The following is a 20,930-nucleotide window of genomic DNA, read 5'->3' as shown; positions in this document are numbered from 1 at the left end:
TCTTCAAAGGGCCTGCACCCGGCTGATTGGGCTGCAGGCGCAGATCCGCGCCTCGGAGGAACTTGACGCCCAGAGGGGTTATCCGAGTGCCCTAAGGGTCTCTGAGACACCCTGCTGCGGGCGGGCGGCCGGGAACCCCTTCCCGGGCAGCGCCCTCTCCCCGCCCCCCGGCCGCGCCCCCAAGACTGCACCGACGCCCCGCACGGTGCCCGGCCCGGTCCCGAGAGGGACCCACCAGAGGTTTCAAGCCCGAAGCCAGGGACTGCCACCCCTCAGCGCGCAGCCCGGTTCCGGGGTCGGGATCCGGCACCCCGGCGCTGCGGCCGGCGAGGCCCTGAGCCCCTCGGCGCCCGCCCGGACCCAGGTGCACCGCGCCCGCCAGTCCCGCACCTGCCGCGCCCGGCTCTGCGCTCACCTAGTCCCGGGGGCCGCCGGCCCGTCCCTGCGCCGCTGGGCCCCGCTCCCGCCGCCGCCACTGCGGCCGCCGCCCACTTTCGGTTTCCCAGCACTGCCGGCGCCGCCGCCGCCGCCGCCGCGGCTCGGGAATCGCCGCAGCCCCCGCCCTGTCAGTCCCGCCCCGCTCCGCCCGCCCCGCCCCCGGCAGGCCGGCCTCGGCTCTGCGCAAGCGCGGCCGCCGCGACACACGCCGGCGTCCGCGCGTGGGAAGGAAACCGACGCCGCCTAGCGGTTTCTGCGCGTGCCCACGCACGGGTGCCGGCGGAGGATGGCGCGGCGGGCGCAGGAGCGCCTCCTCGTGGGCGCCGCGGGTATCCCCGGCTCCGACGTGGCTATCCCCGGCTCCGACGTGGCTTTCGACTCCTGGTCGGCGGCTCCCTCAGCTTTGCAGCGGTGACTCTTCCCACTCCTACACGTCCACCGGGTCCGTTCTCCGTCGCCTTCAGGGCTTTTCGCAGAAAAGGGAGGGTGGCTGCACCCTTTACAATGTCAGCCTCTTCCCGGGTGTCGCTTATCTTCTTCTTGCCTTCTGCCTTCCGGAAAGGAAAGTTCTGCGAGCAGAAAGAACTTCGGGTTCTTCCCCAGTATATTCCCGAGCCTAGGGCGATGCCTGGCTTGTGTTGCGCATTAAATACAGAGTTTTCCAATTCATTTATTCGTTGACCCATTCATTAGAAAGTTATTCAATAGCTGGTAGTTACTTGCTTAGCCAGCGTTTCTTGAGCACCTGTTTTGTATTCCGTCAACCAGCATTGAGCGCTTGAATAGGTACCACCGTGCATTCAACGGGTGTATTTTTTACAATTTTGAGATATGATCTACAAAGACTACACGTTTAAAGTGCACAATCTGATAAGGTCTACGTAGGAACACACCCATGAAATCGTCATTACCATCAAAATAATAAGTATATCCATTTTCCCCAAGAATGTCTTGTGCCCCTTTGAATTCCTTTCCTCCCAGGCCTCCCCCCACCCCCAACCACTGGTCTGTTTTATGTTGCTGTAAATTACTTTGCATTTCCTATTGTTTTATATAAATGGAATCGTGCAGTATGTAGTCCTTTTTGGAGAGGGATCCGGCTTCTTTCACTCCGCATAATTATTATGCAATTCATTTGCATGCATCCTAGTTTGTTTCTTTTCACTGCTGTGCAGTCTTCCATTGTCTGGAAACACTCAACCTACCTGACCGCCATGGCATTCCCAGGTGTTTACCAAGAGAAATGAGGGCGTGTGATCACACAGAGTCCCGCACAAGAGCACTAGAAGCAGCTTTGTTCCAGGCCGAAATGGAAACAACCCACATGTCCATTAGTAGGCCAACGGATAATCAGCCTGTATTTATTGAACACCTGCTGCTGAATAGCAAAGTTTTATGGAGCACGTACTTCGGGAATGCACAAGCCCTAATATTTAGGAGCTTTCAATTCAGTGAAAAGATGCAGTAGGCAGTGAGTGGAATCCCATCGTTGGGGCTTGAATCATGTATTCCAATGGACTCTTCATTGGAGTTCCCCAGGGCGAACCCATCTGTAAATAGCATCTTTGAATATATTAACCTGAGTCAAGGTGTGAAGTAGGATCCTGCAGATCCTATTTGGGTGTGGCCAAACTGAATGAGGCGGGGCCTCTGTCCCTATGACTGGAGGCTTTTATAAAAGGAAGCAATTTGGGTACAATCAGAGGAAGCCAGAAATCAGTGGCACCTGAAAAGCAGACACAAGGAGAGAGAGCTCCTCATGTGATGGAGGCAGAGATGCCAGGCAAGGAACCTCCAGGATTGCTGCAAGCCAGCACCAGGATGCTATGGGTTTCCAGGAGAAAGCTCACACCTTGCTCACACCTTGATGTCGGACTTCTAGCCTCCAAAACCATGAGACAATAAACTCCTGTTAAGTCAGCTAGTGTGTAGTATTTGGCAGAGGGGCCCTTGCAAACTAAGACTCATTCTCAGGAGTTTGGGCTTTTTCCCCAAGTTGATGGGGCACTGTTCAAAGTTTCAAACAAGGGTCTTTAAACACTGTTCTCCTTCATATTCCCAAATCTAGTCCCTAAAATCTGCCCAACTCGGTGGGCCACGGTGGCTCAGCACGCAAGAATGCTTGCCTGCCATGCCAGAGGGCCCGGGTTCGATTCCCGGTGCCTGCCCATGTAAAAACCAAAAAAGTAAAAAAAAAAATATATAATAATCTGCCCAACTGTGTCTTCATGGGACTTCTCTCCAACCTTCTCTTCATCTCCATCTGTCTCAGCTGTCTCTTGCCTTCCTTCTCTCCCTTCCAGTCTACTTCAAACATGGCCATGGACTTAACAGGCGACCTCAAATGTAACCAGCCCCACAGGTGGATTCTTCAGTGCTGATAACATCCTCTGGCTTTACATCCCAAATGGAAAAGCAGCTCCAAGGTGAGAGAGTACTGTGAGAGTGGGAAATCAGGAAAAAACTACACAGCCCAATATGCAAAATTACTCATAAAATGATGTGAGCTGTCTTCATCCTTGGATTATCTGATATAGAAAAAAAAAATGATGCTTTGCAGGTAATTTTATTTAATCAGCTTTATTGAGGAATATTTTACATATAAAAATCTCTTAAGTGCACAGTTTGTTGAATTCTGGCCAATGTACTCAATCATCGATTTGCCACCGTGATCAAGATGTAGAACATGTCATCATTCCTGAAAGTCACCCCATGCCACTTCACAGCGAGTCCTCTTCCCACCGCCCCAGCCCCTGGCCACCGCTGTTCTTATTTCTGGCTGACAGCTTTGCCTTTTCTAGAAAGCCATATACATGGAATCAAACAGTATGTACTATCTTGTGCCTGGCTCCTTTCATTTAGCATAATGCTTTTGAGATTCGTCTGATTGCTGCGTGGATTAGTATTTCATTCCTTCTCATTGCTCAGTAGGAGTCTGTCATATGGCTAAACCACAGTTTGTTAGGCGTTCACCGATTGATACGCAGTTGTGTTGTGTCCAGTTTGAGGCTGTTAGCAATAAAGCTGCTATAAATATTCCCATACAGGTCTCTGGGTGGTCACATGTTTTCTTTGTGTACATAGGAGTAGAATGTGTGGTTGTAGGGTACATGTATGTTTAACTTTACAAGAAACTGTCGAACTCTTTTCTAAAGTGGCAGCACCATTTGGGACTTCCTCCAGCAATGTATGAGAGTTCCAATTGCTCAAAATCTTCCCCAATACTTGCTAGTGTTCATTTTTTTAACTGTAGTGCTTCCAGTAAATGTTCAGGCATATTGCATTGAAGAATATGTATTTCCCTGATGATAAATGATGTTGGGCATTTTTTTCAGGTGCTTATTTGACCTTCATAAATGTTCTTTGGTGAAGTGTCCATTCTGCAGATAGATTTTTGGCTGAGACATATTGCTGGGTGAGGGGATTCTAAGATGTCCTGGTATGGCTGATACAGCCAACATAGATTAGGAAATTGTGTTTATTTTCTTTGGATCATGGTCCAAGATCCAAGGATTTTAAGAACTCACTTTTATGCTTTGGATATAATTGGATTTAGGAGAATTAAGGGATAGCTGAGATGGCACAGATAGTTACTCTTTAGGGACAATGGTTCTTACCATTTTAGGGGGAACAAAGCTGGTATATGGAAAAATAACACATAGGTACAAAATTTGGCCTATGAGTTCAGAGAGGGTTTGGAGTCCCTGAAGCCCCACTGTGAACCCATGTTAGAAACTCCGTAGAGAAAGGCATATACCCTGATGCCAAAGAACAGAGTTGTTAATTAGATGAAACTCAAATGAAAGGCATTCTCCCTCAGCAAAAGTCCTAGCCCATCTTCGACTTCAAGACCAGGAACATCCAAGACCCTCAGGAGAGGCAGGCACACTTCCCATCCCCAGGAGCCATGGAGAGGGCCTCAGGTGCTGTTTGGGATGGCAAGATGGAACAAAAGGAGAGCAGTAACACCTGGCCAGGTAGCAGGCTGGCAGGTAATCGGTGCCTGTCCAGGTGCTTCCCAAGAGAGTTATGGAAGGAAAGTGTCATGGTTCATTGTCTCTGTCAATGTGGTGGGGTTAGGGTGGCCAGTTCTTTGGTCAAACACTGGCCTCATTGTTACTGTGGAGGCATTTTGGAGGTGGGATTAGCATCCTTAATCAGTGGAGTTGAAGTATAGGAGATGGTCCACTATAATGTGGGTGGGCCTCATCCAATCAGTTGGAGGTCCTAGAGCAAGGACTGAAGTTTCCTGGGCTCAGAAGAACTTCTGCCTCAAGACTATCCTCCACTCCTTGCTCAGATTCCATCTTGATGAATTCAGGATCAAGAGTTCAGCTACACGGTCATGGGCCTCGAGTGCAAATCAAGGTATGAAGAAGGTATGAAGAAGGAAGATGAATTTGTTGCCACCTCCTCCTGGATTGAGCAAGGTGGCTATATTTCCATTGTGAAAGTTACACCTGAGCCCCTTCATGCATTTTTGTCCACGTCTGAGGAGCCTGTTCATTTGGAGAGAGCCAAACCCAAACACATGTATAAGGCACATAGACCAAAGCTATTGACTGAGTTGGATTCCCCTCCCTCCTTCAGTCCCTCCTTCTTAGCTTAGCAGTTTAGAATGGGGGAGGTGGGGAGAGGGCAGCAACCATGACCCAAGACATATCTGTAGCTCATTTTGTTTCTCTCACGCCTGAGAGAATTTTCCACCTTTGAAATGCAGCCCAGGGCTTCTTGAATTTGCAGCTACTGCAGGCAGCTTTACAAATTTCTCTTTCACCCTCTAAAATGTAGACAGGAATGTTGAGAGACCTCTTGTTGTCTTCTTCTCACTTCCCATCTGAATTTGTCTGTTAGTTTTCTATATTGTCTCCAAGAAAATCCAAAAGAGCAAAACCAAGACAAAACTCTCCCTTCTGTCACTTTATGGACCAACAAATGTGCCCCCAGACTTTAATATGCCGTTCCTCAGTGTCTTACGTGGCTCTTCTCCCAGGAGGGTGTGCTCGAAGCCACGCCCTGAAAGGGACTGGCCTTATCTGGGCCCCAGGTGAGCTTATTTACTCCCCAAACAGGTTTATGTAGAGAAGGCTGGAAGGGATTCCACAGCCGGCTCGTCTCCCTGTGGACCACTTGAGACAGATTTACATTTTATTCGCCTTTATTCCAAGTCGCTGAATCACAAACCACTTTAGCAACCCTCCTTTCATTTTTTCAAATTCATTAATTATTAATGAATTTAATCATTAAATAATTTAATCATTAATTATATTATCATTAAAATGATCTGGCACTTTTGGTAGCAATACAAGGACTTTGTGACTATTGGACTCATTAGACATGATTTCATGTTTGGGTATGTTGGAGAAAAAACTTCTAAATCGCTTGCATTTCTTTACCTAATGCAAAGTGCCTGAAATTTTTCCTCTATCTACAATGACTTATTATTTGTAGGAAAGGAGTTTCTAAAATAAGATTAAAAAAATAAAATCCATACTTTAAAAAAAATTCCCTTAGAATATCAAGAACATACAAAGTATATTAAAGACACGTACATTTAATCCTCCGGGTAGATCTGATGTCTATAGTTTCTTGTTTTTCTTTATTGCTAATTACAGTTCAGAGAGCAAAGAGATTTCAAAAGCTATAAAAACATGATTGACACTTCCAGTATAGTTCCAATGGCGTTCAAGGACAGATCCAGGAGAACACCTGATTTGGCCTTTAAAATTACACAAAAATGTATGGAATGCTTCACGAATTTTCTTATCCTTGTACAGGGGCCATGCTAATCTGGTATTGTTCAATTTTAGTATATGTGTTTCCAAAGTGAGCAAGACAACACTCCTTTTAGAAACAAAACCCCAGCATGTTCAAAGCTATGTCTGTGTATGAAACCCAGCCTCACAGATGCTTTTTTGCTGACGTAAGGTCAGCAAAAATGGATCCGGGACAAAAGACATCTTTGGACGGATCTACCTTTGGCTAACACTAACGTGGAAATTGCCCCCACTCCCATCAGCAATTGCTTCTGGAACAAAGGCAGAGAAACTTCTAGGCAGCTGCGTTTGTTTTAATTGGGTAAGGAGAAAAAAACTAAACTAAACTGAACACAAAAGGAAGAGATTGTCCGAGCCCTGCTAAAATCCAGGCACTGGTAAAGCTAAGTATGTGCTGATCGAGCAAAACCCCTTAATCAGCCCACAAAGGCTTCCAAGGTGAGTCAGCTGAAAAGGGCTAATCCCAGGGGGGCTGACCCCCAGAGCAGGAGAGCCTGCACAGCTTTGAACACTAAACACTGGACACTGGACAGCAGGAGAGAATGAGAAATTAAAGAGATCCTTTGCAGGGAAAAGGAACCAACGAAGAGGAACCACCCTTACCCTCTCAACAGCTGTGGGTCATTCACACAGCTCGGCCCTGGGCAGGGTCCTGAAATAAGGAGGATTCCTAGAATGTCAATATTAAGAGATGTCAGCCAGCTTAGGGGTCCAAGTGGGGGTGAGGGTGGAAGTGGAGTCACAAATACTTTCAGAATCAAGTACACTATGGATGCTGAAAAAGTAAACCAATTGGTACAAAAACTGTACCACAGAGGGTGCTGGGGATGAGTGGGGATGGGGAGTTGCAAGATGAAAGAACAAAAGCTCAAGAGTATTTAAAGGAATATGAAAATATCCAGCACCCAACAGGGTAAAATTCACAACGTTTGGCAGCCAATAGAAATGACCAAAGACGCAGAATGAAAAAAACCAATCAACAGAAACAGACCCAGAAATGACACCAATTGTAGAATTCATGTACATGGACATTAAAACAGTTACAGTTATCCTCCCGCCTCTGACCAGGTGCGACAGAAAATTGCTATTCAGGAAAGTCAGAAACAAATGAGGACATTTACTTAATTTTCATCTTAATCCTGAGGGAGACAGTCTAATCCCCAGGGATTTCACCCAATTAAGTAAGAATGTGGGAAAGGGAGGCTGAGAACACCATAGGAACTGAGAGATGGAAGGTTTTTGTGTTTAAATTTATTAAGAAACCTATAAATAGTTGTTAGGTCGGGGGAACAGGGAAGGTCACCATGACTCGAGCTGTGTAAAATGTGCCGCCACTTCTAGACCTAACTCCGTTGCTTAAAAACCGCCCGCACCAGGACCCAGGGGTGAGCTCACAACTCCCTACCTGGAGTTCTGTGAGCTCTGCCCGGGAGTGCAGGAATAAACTCGCTTGCTCTAAGGTTTTTTGGTCTGCCTCTTCTCTCTTTCGCCTCCTAAACCTTACAATAGTCATGTCATGGTTAAGACCATCTGTCAACTCAGCTACTTTATGGTGTGCATTTGGTAAAGCAAGCCCTGGCCTGATGGTTACTGTGAGGGCATTTTGTGGACATCAGTAAGTTGACTGAATCTATGGCTGATTGCATCTACAATCAACAAAGGAGATTGCCTTCAGCAATGAGGGGAGTCTTCTCACCCAATCAGTTGGAGGTCTTGAAGCAAGAACTAAGGCTTTCAGCAGTCAGAAAGAGTTTCTATCTTTACTTCTGCTAGCCAGCTTTTTCTGGGGTATTCATTGGCATTTCTGATTTGTGGCTTTTCCTGTGGAATTCTACTTCACCTTCATCATGTTTCCAACTTGCAGCCTGCCCCACAGAATTTGGAATTGCCAGTTCCTATAGTTGTGTGAGCTAATTTCTATAATAAATCTCTCAATATATATGTCAGTTCTATTTCTCTGGAGAACCCTGAATAAATAAATCATAAGTATTTTACTCTCCAATTCCAATTCTAGGAGCTTATCTGAAAATAAAATTGGACATGTGTACAAAGTCGTATATGCAAGATGTTCACAATAGTGCTGTTTATAGAACAAAATGGCTTGAAACTACCTAAATGCTAGATATAGGTTATGTAGATTGTGACACATCTATCTGTACAAGGGAATGCTGTGCAGCCATCAAAAAAAAAAATGAGGTTGTCTGTGTGTGCTGTTAAGGATCATCTGAGCTCTGGTCCTACGTCTGGGAAGTTGGTGGAATAGGATAGGTTGAATTCACCCCTGCTCCAAGGAACAGCTAGTGAAGTACAGAAAAACAACTGGGACGGCAATTCCATTGGGTAAGTGACCTGGGAGGACCTTCTACACCACACAGGGAGGCCCTGGTTGCAAAAGCTGAAGAACTGAGAGGCAGAGAAGCCGACACCAGTCAGCCAATGCAAACAGCCTAATGCGCACCTTTCCAAACGGAGGCCTGGAGCCCTTAGGAGTGCATGGACAGGGAGACGGGGACTAGGAAGTAAGCCAAGCCACGTTCCCTGAATGCACTACACCCACGCGCACTGTCCCTGCCCCACAAACTGTGACTCCCCTCACACCTCATGCACCTGAACCCCATCACCGCCCCCCAGACTGCTCCAAGCACCCTGGCCTTGACCCACCCAGCCCGACCCACCTCTCCCATGCGAGCACACAGTCTCACCGGCTCCTAACGAGACCCACACACCCGTGTCTAGGCCCTCAACCCCCACTTCCCCCTCTCTGCCTCCTACATCTGGGCTGCAGGCACTCACCTTCATACCCAGGCCACACCAGCCCTCAGACCATAAAGTCCCATAGCCCTGCCCTGCTCACCCTTAGCTCTACCCTCACATACATCAGCATCCGCGCCCCCAGGCCTGTGCATGAGTATGTATGCAACCTCTGCTGCACGCCCCAGCTCTGGGCAAGCACGGAGCTGTGCATCCGGGCCACACCTGCCCCCAGCCTACGCTGTTCCAACCCCACCCAGCTGCCCTGAGCTTGGTGCAGAGGCATACCAGGTCCACGCTCCCCAGACCTGCGTTCCCATACAGCCTCCCCGTTGGACATCCACACACCCTTGCACCAACCTTTCAACCCCTGCACCCCAGCCCCCTGACCCACACATGTGCACACATTTGCCCCACCCCCTGGCACCCTGCTCCCACACCTGGCAGGTGCTCATGTGTGCATCTGTACCACATAGCCCCCGCCCTGCACATGCTTGCATCCCTACACCACCTCCACGCCCGCCACACCTGTGCACCTGTGCCAGGGCCCTACCCACCTGACATCACCCACCACTAACCCATGTACCACAACCCCCATGACCTGTGCCCCACCCCTGCACACTCACACGTCTGCATCCTGGTCCGCCTGGACCTCTCCCCATGCACTAGGGCACACCCATACCCTGCCCTTCCTATGCCCCAACCTCTCTGCTCCATATTCCACACCCTGATATCCACGACCCCAATGCTCCAAGTGCCCACCCACATTTGGCCCATGCACCAGCCCCCGTGCATCTACATAGCACCCCCATCCACCTCCTGCCGCACCCTACCTCTGTGTCCCCCACGTTGCACACTGCTTCTGTGCTCCAAGGCCTGTCTTTGAGCTGCACCTCGCCCCCATGGTCCCTGCACCACACCTCCACAACCCCTCACCCCACACCCCACACTCATAGGCACCAGTGTAATGTTCCTGACCTGTGACGACTCCTGCACCACAGCCTGTTATCACACTGCTGTGCCCCACCCCACGTCCCACATCCTGCTCCACACCCTGTCCTGCAAACACAAAGTTTTAGACTACTGAAGGAAATCAACTCCAAAGTCACCCTATCAAGACATTTACATGCCTCAAAGGCAACAGAAGGTCACAAAGCATATGAAGATGCAGACAGATACAGCCCAGTCTAATGTCCAAATTGAAACACTGGAGACTTAAAGATGCTGTAGATCAAATAAAAAATATACCTGAGACACACAACAGCAGATTTGAAGAGACAGAAGAAAGAATAAGTGAACCAGAGGACGGGACAATTGATTTTGACCATACAAAAAAGCAAATGGCAAAAAAAGATGGAAAAATTGGAATTGGATCTCAGGGAAATGATGGACAAAACAAAGTGCAGAAATATAAGGATCATCAGTGTCCCAGAAGGACAAGAGAAGAATAAAGGGATAGGAAGATTAGTTGAGGATAAAATGGGGGAAAACTTCCCAACCCTTATAAAAGACATAAATAGGCAAACCAAAGAAGCCCAATGAACTACAAATAGAATAAATCCAAATAGGCCTACTCCAACTCACATACTAATCAGTCTATCAAATGTTGAAGAGAAGCAGAAAATCCGGAAAGTGGCAAGATAAAAACAATCTACTACACACAAAGAAAACCATGTGAGACAGTTTAGACTCCTCAATTGGCCTACAGAGGTGAGAAGGCAGTGGTATGATATATTTAAGATCCTGAAAGAGAAAGACTTCCAGCCAAGAGTTCTGTATCCAGCCAAACTGTCCTTCAAAAGTGAAGGAGAGGGCGGGCAACTACAGCTCAGTGGCAGGGTTCTTGCCTGCCATGCCAGAGACTGGGTTCGATTCCTGGCCTGTGTACTTCCCAAACAAACAAAGAAACCAACAAATACAAACAAACAAAAATTCAACAAAATGGTGCTGCAATAATGGGATACTCACATGCAAAAAGAATGAAAGGTGACCCCCCCCCATTCAACATAAAAAAAAAAAGTGAAGGAGAGAGTAAAATCTTCACAGGCAAAAAAAATGCTGAGGGAATTTGTCAAGAAGAGACCAGCCCTACAAGAAATACTAAAGGGAGAGCAAGGAGAGGAGGGCATAGAATTGAAGAGTACCAGTAAGGGTAACTTAAAGGATAAAAAGAGAAAAAGGGAAAAGAATATATAGATCTGACAAATCAAATCCAAAGGATAAGATGGTGGATTCAAGAAATGCCTTTACAGTAATAATTTTGAATGTTAATGGACTAAATTTACCAATTAAAAGATACAGATTGGCAGAATGACTTAAGTAATATAATCCAGCTATATGCTGCTTACAAGAGACTCATCTTAGACACAAAGATCCAAATAGATTGAAAGAGAAAGGATGAAAAAAGATGTTCTATGCAAGTTGTAACCAAAAGAAAGCAAGATTACCTATACTAATATCAGATAAAAGAAACTTTAAAAGTAAAAACATCATAAGAGACAAACAAGGGGAAAATATATTAATAAAAGGGACAATTTACCGAGAAGAAATAACAATCATAAAATTTATGCTCCCAGTCAGGGAGCTCCAAAGTACAAGACCAACAGTGGCAAAACTGAAGGGAGTAATAGATGTTTCAACAATAATATTAGGAAACTTCAATACACCACTCTCCTCTATAGATAGAACAACCAGACAGAAGATCAACAAGGAAATAGAGCACTTAAAAATTTTTATGAATGAATTAGACCTAACAGACATATATAGATTGTTACCCCAAAACACCAGGATATACATTCTTCTCTAGTGCTCATGGAACATTCTCCAGGATGGATCATATGCTGGGGCACAAAACAGGTCTTTATAAATTTTAAGACATTGAAATTATTAAAAGCACTTTCTCTGATCACAATGGAATGAAGCTGGAAATCAATAACCAGCAAAGATTGAGAGTGTTCACAGATATATGGAGATTAAATAACACACTCTTAAACAACCAGTGGGCCAAAGAAGAAATTGCTAGAGAAATTAGTAGCCATCTGTAGATGAATGAAAATAAGAATACACCATATCAAAACTTATAGGATGTGGCAAAGGCTGTGCTGAGAGGGAAATTGATTGTCCTACATACCTATATTAAAAAAGAAGAAAAAGGGCGGGCCGCGGTGGCTCAGCGGGCAAAGTGCTTGCCTGCTATGCCGGAGGACCTCGGTTCGATTCCCGGCCCCAGCCCATGTAACAAAAAACGGAAAAACAAAATACAATAAAACAAGAAAATGTTTAAAGATGTTTCCCTTTCTTCCTTCCTTCCTTCCTTCTATCCTTCCTTCCTTCTCTCTGTCTTTCCTTTAAAAAAAAAAAAAAAAAAAAAAAAAAAAAAAAAAAAAGAAGAAAAAGCAAAAATTGAAAGCTTAACTGCTCACCTGTAGGAGCTTGAACAAACTAGCCACAAATCAAAGGGAAGAAGAAAATAACAGAGATTAAAGCAGAGTTAAATAAATGGGAGAATAAAAGAACAATAGAAAGAAGCAATAAAACCAAAAGTTGGTTCTTTGAGAAAATCAGTAAAATCAATGGATACTTGCAAGGCTGACAAAGGAAAAAGAGAGAGGATGCAAATAAACAAAATCAGAAATGGGGGGTGGGTGGGAATGTCATCACCACAGACCCTGAATAAATATAAAAAAATCATAAGAGGATACTATGACAAACTAGACAACTTAGATGAAATGTACAAATTCCTGGAAACACACTAACAAGCTGCATTGACTCAAGAAGAAGTAGAAGATCTCAACAAACCTATCCCAAGTAAAGAGCTTCACATAGACATCAAAAATCTTACTATAAAGAAAAGTCCAGGGCCGAATGGCTTCACAGGAGAATTTTATCAAACATTCCAAAAAGAACTAACACCAGTCCTGCTCAAAGTTTTTAAAAAAGTGAGGGAAAAGGAACACTGCCTAATTCATTTTATGAAGCTAACGTCACTTTAATAACAAACCAGGTAAAGATTCTGTAGGAAAGGAAAACTACAGGCCAATCTCCCTAATGAACATAGATGCAAAAATTCTCAGCAAAATCATAGTAGATAGAATCCAACAGCACATTAAAATAATTATACACTAAGACCAAGTGGGGTTTATACTAGGAATGCAAGGATCGTTCAGCACACGAAAATCCATTAATGTAATTCAGCACATATACAAAACGAAAGGGAGAAATCACATGAACATCTCAACTGATGCTGAAAAAGCATTCAATAAAATTCAATATCCTTTTCTGATTAAAAAAAAGCACTTCAAAGGGTAGGAATCAAATGTAATTCCTCAGTATGATAAAGGACATATATGAAAAGCTGATAGCCAGCATCATACTCAATGGTGAGAGACTGAGAGCTTTCCCTGTAAGATTGGGAATGAGATACAGATGCCTTCTGTCACCACTATTATCCAATATTGTACTAGAAGTTCCAGCTACAGCAATGAGGCAGGAAAAAGAAATAAAAGGCATCCAGATTGGAAAGGAAGAAGTAAAACTTTCATTATTTGCAGCTGACATGATACTATACTTGGAAAATCCTGATAAATCTACAGTAAAGTTACTTGATGTACTTAATAAACATTCAGTAGGGTGGCGGGATATAAAATTAATGTACAAAAATCAGTAAAGTTTATATATATAAGCAATGAACCTAACTGAAGAGTCACTTAAGGGAAAAATTCCATTCAAAATAGCAGCTAAAAGAATCAAGTATCTAGGAATGAACTTAACTAGGGATATAAAGGACTTGTACACAAAGAACTACACAACATTGCTAAAGGAAATCAAAGAAGATCTAAGTAAGTGGAAAGACATTCCTTGCTCAAGGGTAAGAATGTTAAGTGTAGTTAATATGTCAATTCTACCCAAATTGATGTACAGATTCAATGCAGTACCAATCAAAACTCCAACAACCTACTTTAAAGAATTGGAAAAGCTAGTACCAAATTCATCTGGAGGCGGAAGAGACCCCGAATAGCTAAAAGCATCCTAAAAAATGAAGAACAAAGTGGGAAGATTAACACATCCTGATTTTAAAACTTATTATAAAGCCACAGTGTTCAAAACAGCATGGTAATAGCACAAAGATAGATGTATTGACCAATGGAATTGAATCGAGAGCACAGAAGTAGACCACCAAATCTATAGTCAAATGATCTTTGACAAGTCTCCTAAATCCACTGAACTGGGACAAAATAGTTTTTTCAATAAGTGGGCATGGAAGAACTGGATATCAACTGCCAAAAGAAAGAAAGAGGACCCTTACCTTACACCCTATACAAAAATTAAACACTTTAGTATAAAAGCCAGTACAATAAAGCTCCTAGAAGAAAATGTAGGGAAACATCTTTAAGACCTAATAATAGGAGGTAAGCTTCCTAAACTTTACAGCCAAAGCACAAGCAATAAAAGAAAAAATAGATAAATGGAAACTCCTCAAAATCAAATGCTTTTGTTCCTCAAAAGACTTTGTCAAAAGGTGAAGAGGCAGCCAACTCAATGGGAGAAAATATTTGGAAATCACCCATTGCATAAAGGTTGATATCCTGTATACGTAAAGAAATCATACAGTTCAACAGCAAAAGAACAAAAAACCCAATTATAAAATAGGCTAAAGATGTGAATAAGCATATTTTCTGAAGAACAAATAGATATGGCTCAAAAGTACATGAAGAAATGCTCATTTTCATTAGCTATATGGGAAATAAGGATAAAGACTAAAATAAAATACCTCCTCACACCTATAAAAATGGCTGCTATTAAACAAACAGGAAACGACAAATGCTGGAGAAGATGTGGAGAAACTGGGACACTTATGCACTGCTGGTGGGAATGTATAATGGTACAACTGCTATGGAAGACAGTCTGGTCATCCTCAGAAAACTAAATATCATGTTGCCATATGACCCAGCAACACCATTACCTGGTATATACACAGAAGATCTGAAAGTAGTGCACAAAGAGACATTTGCACACCGATGTTCATAGCAGAATTATTCACAATCACCAAGAGATTGAAAGAATCCAAGTGCCCATCAACAGACGAGTGGATTAAAAAAAATGCGGTATATACATATGATGGAATATTAAGCAGCAGTAAGTTGAAAAGATGTCCTGAAGCACCTGACAAGACGGATGAGCCTTGAGGACATGATGCTGAGTGAAATAAGCCAGACACAAAAGGATAGATACTGTATGATTGCACTTCTATGAACATCATAAAGGTAGGATCAGAGGCTTCTAATACAGAATGTGGGGGACGTAGAGATCCATAGAAGCTAGAGATGGGTAAACGGTTAGCTAATGAGGTTGAACTTAAATGTAAGGGAATAGATAGAAGTGAAGGCGATTCACTAGTGGGTCTATAAGTAATATTACCATATTGAAACTGAAAATGATTGAAAAGGGTTACGTAGACTCTCGTGTCCCACTGATTAACACTACAAATAAACATTCTTGCACGAACTACTGTAAAGGTATGAATTTTGTACAAGGAGTGTTCTGGGTATGGGGGAGAACTGCTGTTGCGTGCTATGGGCTATGTTTAACAGGGAAACATCAACAGTACCACAGCAACACCAGTGGTAAATAATGAGGGAGGGACAAGAGTTAAGGAGAGGTATGGATTTTCTGTTTGATGAGGGAATGTTTATCGGTTATCTTTCTCTTAGGAACAATGAAATTATCTAAAATGAAGAGTGTTTGTGGACTGCTGACTTTAAACAGTATACATGATGCCCAGTGAATGGAGGTGCTGAAGGATGCACTGACTGAGAAGTAGATTAGTGAGCAATGATGTATACATATAATCGAATATTGCACTGCTACAAAAAGGAACGAAATTGTAAGGCATGCAACATTGCGAATGAACCTGTGGGACATTTGGTGACGCAAAATAAGCCAGAAACAAAAGAGTAAATATTGTATGGTCTCATTTAGAAAATACTTATAAGAAAACAGTGACCTAGATTATAAACTCTCATAACAGTCACATTTAGTCTGGAGTAGGAATTGTTATTTCTGGATTTTGAGAGACTCTTTTATATATGTATAACCTGGTATTGAGAGATAAGAATGAAGCTGATCAGGTCAGGATTAGGATAATTCAGAATTCAGGAGTAAGAAAGACATTGTCTATATTTTAGAACTTCATCTACTCTTTGAGACCAAAGGAAGAAAAGTTATTTTGTCCAGAACCTAAATTTTCTGTAGCACATAATCTAACTCAAACTGTCTGGGGAGATCATTTAAACAATCCAAACACAGGGAGCCCAAAATAAGAATGGGAGACTTTAATCCTGTAAATGTAATGCCTGGATAAATCCCAGAGTATATTAAGCAGTCCCTTGAGGGGTGGGAGAAAAAATATGGAACCATTAAACTTTACCACTGGGGAAACCCCTGATATTGTGTCAAACATTAGCGACACTCAAATCAATAGGCCAAACCCTTGATCTTGAGGCTTGCTCTTGTGACGCTGATGTAGGTAGCAGAGAAGTTTAGCCTACCTATAGCTATGCCTAAGGGTTACTTCCAGAGGCTCTTTTTTGTTGCTCAGGTGTGGCCTGTCTCTCTCTCTAAGCCCAACTCTGCAAGTGAAATCAATGCCCTCCCCTCTACATGGGACATGACATCCAGAGGTGAAAATCTCCCTGGTGGCATGGGGGGTGACTCCCAGGGATAAGCCTGGCCCTGGCACGATGGGATCAACAACGCCATACTGACTAAAAGGGGTAAAAGAAATGGAACAAATAATGTATCAGTGGCTGAGAGAGTTCAAATTGAGTTGAGAGGTTACTCTGGAGGTTTCTCTTATGCAAACTTCAATTAGACATTGCTATCTATTATAGCTTGCCAAACCCCAACCAAAACCATTTCTGCCAATCCTAAGAACACCTAGGGCATTAAATAAGCCTCTGCAAAGGTTCCACGAGTTAGGGTAACATTCCAGAAATCTGCAATCTCCGGATGGGTCCCTAGACCACATAAATCCTGAAATGCAGAGGGGCCAGCCCTTCCAGAACATCAGATAGTTCCATCCCCCCATCCCATATTATCACCAGCTCCTTTCAACATGACGAATTTAGGATGGGCATAGCCCAAATACCCCTAAAGAGTGGGAGAAAGATCAAAGGTGATGGTGGATTTATGCAAAGAAGGTAGGGTCTAACAAGGGAGTATCATTAAATTGATATTTCTTTTAGTCTCCAGTATCTCAGTGTGGCTACAAGTAAAAACCTAAAATTGTGGAATTGTAACCCATATCAAATTCCGTAATCTGCTTTACAACTAAGTGTTGTGGTGTGCTTTGAAATTTATTGCTTTTTTGTATATACGTTATATTTCACAAAAAAGAAAAAAGGTTGACTGTGATGATAAATGCACAGCTATACGATGATATTGTGAACCACTGATTGTGCCTTTTGGAAAATTACATGGTATGTGACTATATATCAGTAAAAAAAGCTATAGGTAAGAAAAGCAAGACATGGCAGTTCCCAACTGCATCCCAGAACAAAGCTCCAGAATAGCAAAAGGACTACAAAAATATCCAGGATCCAACAAGGGAAAGTTCATAATGTTTGGCATTAGCAAATATACATTATGAGGAGAAAAATCAACCAATAGAAACAGACCCAGAAATGACACAGATTGTAGAATTATGCACTGTTGTTATAATTATTCTCTCACCTGAACGACTTCATAAGCAACAGAAAATTGCCTTCCAGGAAGGTCAGAGATTAGTGAGGTAAATGACTCCACCCTGAGTTCCAAAATAAATAGCTAAAGGAAAAAATAAATTGTGGATTAGAATAGATCTGTGCTGTTCAATTCAATAGCCACCAGCCTTGTGCGGCTCTTGACAACTTGCAATGTGGCTGGTATGAATTCAGATGCACTACAACTGTAAAGTGTATGCAGGTGTGTAAAGACTTAATATGAAATATTTTACTTAATATGAAAGTAAAAGATCTCATTGCTAATTTTTAATATGTATTAAAGTTTTAAATGGTAATGTTTTAGATATATTGGATCAAATAAGAAACAGTATTACAATTAATTTCACTTGCTTTTTAAATGCAAATTTATTGAGATATATTATATATCACATACCATATAATCATCCAAAGTGTATAACCAAAAGTTCACAGTATCATCATATAGCTGTGCATTCATCACAACTGATTTTTGAACATTTTCATTATCCCCCCAAAAAGTATAAAAATAAAAATAAAAAAGAACACCGAAAACATCCCATATCTCACATACCCACTATTATTTATTTATCTTTTGTTTTTATTTTCTTACTTATATGTCCATACATTAGATAAATGGAGTATCAGTCATGAGGTTTTCACAATCACATGGCCACACCTTAAAAACTATATTGTTATGCAATCATCTTCAAGAATCAAGGCTATTGGGTTACAATTCAACAGTTTCAGGTATTTCCCTTTAGCATCTCCAATCTACCAAAAACTGAAAAGGGATATCCATGTACTACATAAGAATAACCTCCAGAATGAACTCTTGACTCTGTTTGAAATCTCTCAGCCACTGAAACTCTATTTTGTTTGATTTCTCTTCCCCTTTTTGGTCAAGAAGGCTTTCTCAATCCCATGATGCCAGAGCCAGGCTCATTCCCAGAAGTCATGTCCCACGTTGCCAGGGATATTCACATCTCTGGGAGTCATGCCCCCACATGGTGGGGTGGGGGGGCAATGAATTCACCTGCGGAGTTGGCTTAGAGAGAGAGGCCTCAGCTGAGCCACAAAAGAGTTTCTTTGGGGGATGACTCTTAAGCATAATCATAAGTAGAGTTACCTTCTTCTTTGTAGGAATAAGTTTCATAAGGGCAAGTCCCAAGATCAAGGGCCTGCCCCATAAAATTGGCAGCCCCCCACTGCTTGTGAAAATATAAGGTCTTTACTAGGTGAAGAAGTTTAATATTTCCACCTTTTCCCAAATCCCTCCAGGGGACTTTGCAAATACTTTTTAATCTTCTGCCCAGATTACTCTGGGATGTATTGTCACCTAATTTATTAAACTTTTAAAGAGAGTGGCTATGAGTAAATTTAAAATGACATATATATGACTTGCATTAAATTTCTAATTTCTATTCAGTGGGACTGGAGGGACTGGAGGACAGTGTGCCAAGGTGAAAATAAACACATACATGTGCTTGCACTGTGTCTATAAAATCTGTGGGAGGACACACGAGAAACAACAGAGGTTCACCCTGGGGAAGCATTCTGGGGATCTGAATGGGAGAAAGACTTACTTTACACCACATAATTCTTTCTAATGTTTAGAAGACAAAAAGTACCCAAATATGGGCTGGGCTAGTGCTAAGAGAAATAAAGACATCTCACAGTGGTAGTAACTTGCAGTTTGTAAATTACTTTCTCATCATTTCTTCTCCCGCATCCTCCTGTAAAGGAGGTAGGGCAGGGAATATAGCGCCTGGGTGGATGGAGCCAGGTCGGGGAGGGACAGGTCCGAGTCTGGACCCTAAGAAAGACTCCTCATTCCAGATTTCTTCTCTTCCCTGCAGCCCTGAGCTGCCTTCCAGCCACATACACACAACCTACTCTACACCTCCTCAGATACCTCACTGGAAATCACCCAGCCACTTGCTGATTTTTCTGTTGCATTTTCCAGCATAGGCTTAATGTACACTATTTCCTGAACAATCCTCTCCTTTGTGGCTAATCTTTTGACTTTACAATAAATAAATTAACTTCTAGTCACTTCTTGTTTGGGGATCATGAGCCATTCTTAGCTTCATAGCAACCAGGATACAGGATAACGGAGATGAAAAACTCCTGGAATGGACGTGGTGGAGGTGCTTTTGTTGTTTCTGATATTGGAGGAAGGCATTAGGTAGGATGATAGGTATGGGCTATCCTACCTAAACTCCTGGAAACCCATTCATTCATCTTAAAGCAAGAGGCAGAGGAGGAGGCAAAGCTGCTGTGAAAGCTCATCCAACAGGTATAGAAAAGCTATTTGACAAAACCCAGCACTCTATCATGATAAGAGCATTCTAGAAACTACGCCTAGAAGTCACTTCCTTAACCTGATAAAGGGCTACAGAAAGCCCATACCTATCATCCTACCTAATGCCTTCCTCCAATATCAGAAACAACAAAAGCACCTCCACCACGTCCATTCAACATTATATTAGAGGTTCTAGCCTGGTTAATTAGGCAAGAAAATGAAATAAAATCATCCCTGTTTGGAAGGAAGATAAAAATCTATCTCTGTTTGCAGATGACATGATCTTGTATATAAGAAATTTAAAAACAAGAAAAAAAAACCTATTACAACTCCTTAACTTGACCAACCAATTCAATGCACTTTCTATTAAAACTGGGGCCGGCCACAGTGGCTCAGTGGCAGAGTTCTCACCTGCTGTGCCAGCGACTCGGGTTTTTTTTCTGGTGCCTGCCCATGTAAAAAAAAAAAAGCCAAACTATTCATAAAATTCAAATGGAAAAACAATGAACCCAGAATAAGAAAACAATCTTTAAAGAGATTAAAGTTGGAGGTCTCATACTGCCCAATTTCAAAGGTTGCTACGAAGCCACAGTAATCAACAGTGTGGCGCAGAATAAAGACAGACTGTAGCTGAGTGCAATAGAATTTAGAATCCAGAAATAAACTCCCACACTTACAGTTAATTGATAATTAACAAGGATTCCAAAACAATTCAATAGGGAAAGAAGAGTCTTTTCTGCAAATTGTGCTGGGACAAGTGGATAGACAAATGCAAACGAATGAATTGGACCCATTCTTCACACCATATACAGAAATTAACTTGAAATGGACATAAGCCTACATGGTTAGGCAATGGTTTCTTTATTTTTGTTTTGTAAATACTTTTTTATTCTCTGCCCAAATTACTGTGTAATATCCCAGGGC

General features: G+C 42.9%; 1 protein-coding gene and 1 non-coding gene across 2 annotated transcripts in view; both read right to left on the bottom strand.

Annotated features, from left to right (window-relative positions):
* Nucleotides 1-502, bottom strand: part of TDRD7 (tudor domain containing 7) — an 85,250-nt gene extending 84,748 nt beyond the window's left edge. Inside the window, exon 1 of the mRNA XM_077139929.1 lies at nucleotides 416-502. The gene's annotated coding sequence lies outside the window, so the exon portion shown is untranslated. The remainder of the gene's footprint in view (nucleotides 1-415) is intronic.
* A 5,671-nt stretch (nucleotides 503-6,173) lies between these two features.
* Nucleotides 6,174-6,275, bottom strand: LOC143675324 (U6 spliceosomal RNA). Its single transcript, XR_013171555.1, has one exon. It is a non-coding gene; the product is annotated as a U6 spliceosomal RNA (small nuclear RNA).
* Between the last annotated feature and the right edge of the window lie 14,655 nt (nucleotides 6,276-20,930).

Source organism: Tamandua tetradactyla, chromosome 2 (assembly GCF_023851605.1).
Source record: "Tamandua tetradactyla isolate mTamTet1 chromosome 2, mTamTet1.pri, whole genome shotgun sequence".
Classification (NCBI taxonomy): Eukaryota; Metazoa; Chordata; class Mammalia; order Pilosa; family Myrmecophagidae; genus Tamandua; species Tamandua tetradactyla.
The sequence above is the reverse complement of the archived record's forward strand: the minus strand, read 5'-3'. Positions and strand labels throughout refer to the sequence as shown.